At 53.6% G+C, this 5961-nt stretch overlaps 1 long non-coding RNA gene across 1 annotated transcript; it reads left to right on the forward strand.

The window, feature by feature from the left end:
- Window positions 1-2415: 2415 nt before the first annotated feature.
- On the forward strand, window positions 2416-2822 carry LOC145421979 (uncharacterized). The gene is made up of 2 exons (XR_013903341.1): window positions 2416-2572; window positions 2657-2822. It is a non-coding gene; the product is annotated as an uncharacterized LOC145421979 (long non-coding RNA).
- Window positions 2823-5961: the final 3139 nt, after the last annotated feature.

The following is a 5961-nucleotide window of genomic DNA, read 5'->3' on the forward strand; positions in this document are numbered from 1 at the left end:
TGTTATGCCCTTCGGCCTCACCAACGCTCCCGCTGTTTTTCAGACCATGGTGAACGAGGTGCTTCGTGACTTTGTTAATCGCTGTGTCTTTGTGTACTTGGATGATATTCTCATTTTTTCTAAGTCACTCGCGGAGCATCAGGTGCATGTGAGACAGGTCCTGCAACGCCTCTTGGAGAACCGGCTGTTTGTGAAAGGGGAGAAGTGTGTGTTCCACGCGCCTGCGGTGGCTTTCCTGGGCTATATAGTTGAGAACGGAAATCTACGTACCGACCCTGGGAAGGTGCGTGCGGTGGTTGAATGGCCAGTCCCTCCTAATCGCCGCCAACTGCAACGTTTTCTGGGATTCGCTAATTTCTACAGGAGATTCATTCGCGATTTCAGTAAGATCTCTCTCCCTCTCACTAGACTCACCTCTCCGAAGGTTCCTTTTCTGTGGGACCCTGCCACTCAGCGAGCCTTCGTCCAGCTCAAGGAGAGGTTTTCCTCAGCGCCCATCCTCCGGCAGCCGGACCTCACAAGGCAGTTCGTGGTGGAGGTCGACGCTTCTGACTCCGGGGTGGGGGCGGTTCTCTCACAACAGGAGGACGGTAAGCTTCACCCGTGTGCTTTCTTCTCTCGCCGTCTCTCACCCGCAGAAAGCAATTACAACGTCGGGGATCGGGAACTCTTGGCCATAAAACTCGCCTTGGAGGAATGGAGACATTGGCTGGAGGGGGCTGCTCACCCATTCATTGTTTGGACGGATCACAAGAACCTGGAGTACATCCGTTCGGCCAGACGCCTCAGTTCTCGGCAAGCCAGGTGGGCATTGTTCTTCGCTCGCTTTGATTTCACCATCACCTACAGGCCCGGATCTCGCAACGTGAAACCGGATGCCCTGTCCCGGCAGTTTTCCACCACGGAGGAGGAGTCGGTACCCGAACCAGTTCTGCCGGCGGCCTGGGTGGTTGGAGCCGTTTCCTGGGAGATTGAATCCCTCATTCAGGAGGCACAAGAGACTGAACCGGATCCTGGGACCGGCCCAACGGGCCGCCTCTTCGTCCCCTTGGCGGTCCACTCCCAGGTACTCCAGTGGGCTCACACTGCCCGTTTCTCGTGCCACCCCGGGGTCTTCCGTACCCTGTCCTTCCTTCGACGCTACTTCTGGTGGCCCACCATGGCGAGGGACGCCAGGGAGTTTGTGACCGCCTGCCCCGCCTGCGCCCAGAACAAGCGGTCAAACCAACCTCCGTCGGGCCATCTTCTACCTCTCCCTACGCCGGCTCGACCATGGTCACACATCGCGCTGGACTTCATCACTGGACTGCCTCCTTCTGCAGGTTACACCGCCATACTAACTATCATCGACCGTTTCTCTAAGGCCGCACACTTTGTCGCCCTTCCTAAACTCCCTACGGCTCTGGAGACGGCTCGGCTCCTCGCCTCACATGTGTTCAGGCTCCACGGGATCCCCGAGGACATCGTCTCGGACAGGGGACCACAGTTCACTTCCCGAGTATGGAAGGAGTTTTGCACCGCATTGGGGGCCAAGGTCAGCCTCTCTTCCAGTTTCCACCCACAGAGCAACGGACAGTCCGAACGGGCTAACCAGGAGTTGGAAGCTGCCCTCCGGTGTGTTGCCTCCCACAATCAATCGACCTGGAGTGAACAGCTGCCATGGATCGAGTACGCCCACAACAGCCACGCCTCCGCCGCCACGGGCAGGTCACCCTTTGAGGCATCCCTGGGCTACCAACCACCCCTGCTCCCAGCTGTCGAAGGTGCGCACTCTGTCCCCTCTGTTCAGGCTCACCTCCGCAGGTGCCGCCGGGCCTGGCGTGCTACTCGAGCCGCTCTACTCCGCACTAAGGAGCGCAACAAAGCCCTCGCTGACCGTCACCGGACACCGGCCCCTGAATACTCCATCGGTCAACAGGTATGGCTGTCTATCCGTTTTGTGCCGTTGCGGACGGAGTCTAAGAAGCTGTCACCTCAGTTCATTGGCCCCTTTCCCATAGACTCCATTGTCAACCCTGTGTCCGTTCGCCTCAAGCTGCCTCGTACCATGCGGATTCACAATGTTTTCCATGTGTCCCAGGTCAAGCCGGTGCTCTCCAGCCCGCTGTGTCCTCCTGCCAGGCCCCCGCCGCCCCCCCGGCTTGTGGGTGGTCAGCTGGTCTATGACATCTCCCGCATCATGGACTCCCGGCGCCGGGGCAGGGGTTTTCAGTACCTGGTGGATTGGGAGGGCTACGGGCTAGAGGAACGTTCCTGGGTGCCTCGGGCGGCTATTCTGGACAGGAATATGCTTCGGGACTTCCATCGCAGGCATCCAGGTAAGCCTGGTGGGTCGCCGGGAGGCTCCCGTTGAGGGGGGGGTACTGTCATGGTCCCCGTGCCTGCCCAGCCGGCCTCACAAGGCTACACTTGTGTTTTTTTTCTCTTTCTCCCCCTATCTCTCTGCCTGGGCGGAGCTCACAGCTGGCTCCCGCCCTTGGCTCTCACAGCTGTTGGCGATCAGCTGATTATCCGTCTTCTATTTGAGGCTGGGTCACAGATCCTCTCATCGCGGGATGATTGCGCTACTGACGTTAGTCTACCTTTCCAGCTCCCATGGTCTTACACCTTTATGCCTTCGTGATTTGTGAGTGATTTCTCCCTTTCCCTGTTCCAGCTTATCTTCCCGGACCTGTGACCTCCCCGCGGTACGAACGTGTGTGAGGACGTGAGCGAGCGTGAGAGAGAGAGAGCCTTCCCCTAATCCCCTGGAACCCTGAATTTCCCGTCACTGTATATATTATTGCACGGGTGTGTAAATAAATCGTGTTCTGAGACATCAACCTGCTCTGCGCTTGAGTCCCTGCTTTCAGCTCGTGACATTGTGCTTCCGGCTGATACCATCCTCATTTCACCAGGGCCTGCGTTGCTGGCTCATGCCATCCACATTACACCAGGGTCAGTGCTCCCTTTGAGGCCATATTCACCACACAAGGGCCTGTGCTTCTGGCTGATACCATCCTCATTTCACCAGGGCCCGTGTTGCTGGCTCATGCCATCCATATTACACCAGTGCATGTGGTGCTGTGCGAAACCATCCACATTTCACAAGGTCTTGTGTTGCTGGCTGATGCCATCCACATTTCACCATGGTCTTCGTTGTTGGCGTAGGCCATCCACATTACACCACTGCCAGTGCTTCCTGTTAGGCCATCATCACCACACCGGGGCCTGTTCTTTCTGTCTGAGACCATCTTCACCAGACCAGGGTCTGTGCTACTGCCTGATGCCATCAACATTACACCAGATCCAGTGCTTCCTGTGCGTTCATCATCACCACATCAGGGCCTGTGCTTCTGGCTGAGGCCATCCACATTTGACCAGGGCCACTGTTTTTGGCTGAGGCCATACATTTTACACCAGGGACAGTGCTTCCTGTGAGGCCATATTCACCACACCAAGTCCTGTTCTGCTGGCTCATGCCATCCACATTACATCAGGGCCTGTGCTACTGGCTGAGGCCAACTACATTTCACCAGGGCCTCAGCTACTCGTTGACGCCATCCACATTATACCCGGGCCTGTGGTGCTGTCCGAAACCATCCACATTCCACCAGGTCTTGTGTTTCTGGCTAATGCCATCCACATTACACCAGGGCCAGTGTTGTTGGCTGAGGACATTCACATTACACCTGGACCTGTCGTGCTGGCCAATACCATCCACATTTCACCAGGGCTTGTGTTTCTGGCTGATGACATCCACAAAACACAAGGGCCTATGATACTGGATGGTGCAATTCACATTACACCAGGGCCAGTGGTGTTGGCTGAGGACATTCACATTACACCAGGGCCTGTGCTGCTGGCCAATACCATCCACATTTAACCTGGGCCTGTGGTGCTGGCCAATACCATCCACATTTCGCCAGGGCCACTTTGGCTTAGGCCATACAATTTACACTAAGGACAGTGGTTCCTATGAGGCCATCTTCACATCACCAGGGCCTGTACTGTTGGATGAGGCCATCCACATTACACCAGGGCCTGTGCTACTGGCTTCTACCATCCACATTTCAGCAGGGCTTGTGTTGCTGGCTGATGCGTTACACAATACACAAGGGCCTGTGCTACTGGCTGAGGACCTTGACATTACACCAGGGTCTGTGGTGCTGGCCAATATCATCCACATTTCACCAAATTCAAATTCAAATTCAAATTCAAATTTTATTTGTCACGTACACAGTCATACACAGTACGATATGTAGTGAAATGCTTGGACAACTGCTCGTGACCTAAAGAAAACAAAAAAGGAAAAGGCTATGAATAAGATAGGAAATAAATATGAAAAATTAAAAAGGGTAAATTTAACTAGGAAGGAATAAAATATAAATTAAGGTTAAAAATGAAATAACTGTACAACACAAATTAGAATGAAGGGTAATTTAACTGGGAGAATAAGATAAAATATATAAATTAAAGTTGAAAATAAAATAACTGTACAACAAAATACACAATATAGAACTATATAAGAATGTATGAAGAAATATAAATAAATATATACACAATAACAGCAGCATGATTTAAGTAATGAAGTGAAAACAATGTCCAGAATGTCCAGTGTGTGTAAGAACTGTATGTGTGGGTCAGTACTGTGTGGTGGTGTGATTGAGAGACCGTATCGCCTGCGGGAAGAAGCTCCTCCTCAGTCTCTCTGTGTTGGTCTTCAGGGAGCGGAATCGCTTTCCTGACCTCAACAGAGAGAACGGTCTGTTGTTGGGATGGCTGAGGTCCTTCACGATCTTCCTGGCCTTGGTCCAGCACCGCCTGCTGTAGATTGAGTGCAGGTCAGGGAGCTCGGAGCGGATGGTGCGCTCAGCTGACCGCACAACCCTCTGTAGAGCTCGTCTGTCCTGCATGGTGCTGTTCCCGAACCAGGTTAAGATGTTTCCCGTCAGGATGCTCTCTATGGTGCAGGAGTAAAAGTTCCTGAGCACCTTGGAGGGCAGTTGGAAGTCTCTCAAGCGTCTGAGGTGGTAGAGACGCTGACGGGCCTATTTCACCACGGTGTTGATGTGACAGGACCATGACAGGTCCTGCGTGATGTGAACTCCGAGGTATTTGAAGCTGTCCACTCTCTCCACTGGGCACTCGTTGATGACAGGGGTCTGGTAGTTCCTCTCCTGCTTAGTGCTGAAGTCCACTATCAGCTCCTTTGTCTTACTGACGTTTAGAAGGAGGTTGTTCCTCTGGCACCAGTTCTCCAGATTCCTAATCTCCTTCAGGTAGGCCGTCTCGTTGTTATCAGAGATCAGGCCCACCACGACGGTGTCGTCAGCAAACTTGATGATGGTGGTGGAGCTGGTAGTGGCCACACAGTCATATGTGTACAAAGAGTACAGCAGGGGGCTCAGAACACACCCCTGGGGGGCTCCAGTGCTGAGAGTGGTGGAGGCTGAGACATGTCCGCCCATCCTTACTGCCTGTGGTCTGCCAGTTAGGAAGGTGGCACTGGGGCCACTGTTGTTGGCTGAGGCCATGCACATTACACCAGGGACAGTGCTTCCTGTGAGGCCATCTTCACCCAACCAGGGCCTCTGCTACTCGTTGATGCCATCCACATTACACCTGGGCCTTTGATGCCGACTTCTACCGGTATCACAGGCCGGTAGAAGCCTGGTGTAATGTATCCTGGTGTAATGTGGATAAGTTACACCAGGGACAGTGCTTCCCTTGAGGCAATCTTCACGCCACCAGGGCCTCTCCTTCTCGTTGATGCCAACCACATTAAACCTGGGCGTGTGGTGCTGGAAATCAAGCACATTTCGCCAGGGCCAGTGGTGTTGGGTAAGGCCATTCACACTACACCAGGGTGTGTGATGCTGACCAATACCATCCATATTTCACCATGGACAGTATTGTTAGATGAGGCCATCCACATTACAACAAGGCCTGTGCTACTGGCTGAGGCCATCCACATTATAC

The sequence above is a fragment of the Astatotilapia calliptera genome, chromosome 18 (assembly GCF_964374335.1).
Source record: "Astatotilapia calliptera chromosome 18, fAstCal68.1, whole genome shotgun sequence".
Lineage (NCBI taxonomy): Eukaryota > Metazoa > Chordata > Actinopteri > Cichliformes > Cichlidae > Astatotilapia > Astatotilapia calliptera.